Genomic DNA, 1,692 nt, shown 5'->3' on the forward strand with positions numbered 1-1,692 from the left:
TCCACTCCCACTATTGCTGGTCTGGGTGGCGAATGATTCCACTAGCCTTGCAATTGCGGCCTTACCTGATGAATCAGCTTCCACCTCTACTGGAGACCTTGATCTCGAAACAAAGACAAGTGAGCAAATTCGGTCTTTACTTTCACTGGTATTTACTGCCTAAATTTGAACGCTATCTGTTGCATAACTGAAATGATTTCGCTCCATTAGTGCTGGTTCATTTAGCCTAAGGTCGCTTTACGAACATGCTTTAAACGAAGTGAGGTGTTGAGTCATTATTCATTGAAAATGTTCTGTTGTTATTTAAACAGGACTAACACGGCAATTACTCAGGGGATTAAAAAGTCTACTTCATGCATCCTCGAGGTAACCTGTCTCATCATCGTCGAGGGGCAGTTCACTGTCATTTCTATGCAAGTAGATTGCGTGAAAAATCGTCGCTTATGGTGCGAGAGAGGGGTGGAGTAAGACCATGCAATGCGTTAAGGGAGACGGTTGTCATCTGATGGAATACAGGCAGAACAACTCCCAATGCAGTGCATGCAGTTTGTTTGCCAGATACCGGTGGTGAAGCGAGCATTTCGGCTGTGATGCAAAGGAGTCCATCAAGCACTCTTACTGCCGATGCATCCATTGGCTTTGCTCTACCGGAGGATAATGACGATGCCAGTTGCAGTGCCAATCCAATCAAATCCTTAGGCTAATGCCTCTCGACACACATATCCCTTTTTATACCAATAGCATCTCCGCAATTTAATCATTACTTCATATCCACTGTTGTCAAATTGCGTGACAATAAAGACGGCGCAATTGTGGCAAGGACCCACTGTCACCGTATCCCTTGACTTGTAATAAAGCGGCTTCCAGTCATTGGCCGCTTGCCTGATATCATGTTAATACATTTCTTTCATCTATGTTACGCAGATTTCGTTGTGCCTTATCATAATAATATTTAACAATTTAAAACGGGCGGAACATTACCTTTGCAAAGGCAAATGCTGTCATAGTCACGTCAAGTAACTGTCAAGCTGTCGAGAGTGAAGGTCCATACCACCCACTTCCATAAATCTTGAAGACATTCAGGCCTGCCTCGTGTGTGACAGCAGGTTTGCAACGCCATGCCAAATTGACACTGATCAGCGTACCTCCTCTCTGTGATTGACGCACCCTCATGGAAGTGTCGCCTCTCTTTCTTCCCATGCGATGCGTCCTGGTGAAGACACCTCCAACATGGTCTTGTCCCAATGATTGCCTTAGCAGAGCATGGGATTCTCGTGTCACGTGAACACCTTCCATTTAAACTGCGTTAGGATTGGCAACATCTTGTTTTTTACTCGCTGCCTTTGCTGACCTTTTTCCCTCACCTACTTTTACGTTCCTCACTCTATTTTACCTTTTAAACATTGTAGAGCTAGCACAGAAATGCTCACACACAGACACAGAACGAGCATTCACCCAAATAATCATATTTGAAATCACTAATTTAAAAGCAAAGTAGAAAATGGGACCCATTGCATCTGAAAGCTGCTCTTATTAGGGTGGCGTCATTGATTAGAAGATGAGGTCGCCATTGAACTGCAGTCTCAACAGCTGGTGATGAATTCGTTTCCATATGTGTGCTGCATTGCTTGTCATCCCCTTCCACTACTTGCCACTGCACTTTATGTGAATAGTGGGACGGGGGCACAAGAA

The sequence above is a fragment of the Echinococcus granulosus genome, assembly GCF_000524195.1.
Source record: "Echinococcus granulosus chromosome Unknown EG_S00210, whole genome shotgun sequence".
Taxonomy (NCBI): Eukaryota; Metazoa; Platyhelminthes; class Cestoda; order Cyclophyllidea; family Taeniidae; genus Echinococcus; species Echinococcus granulosus.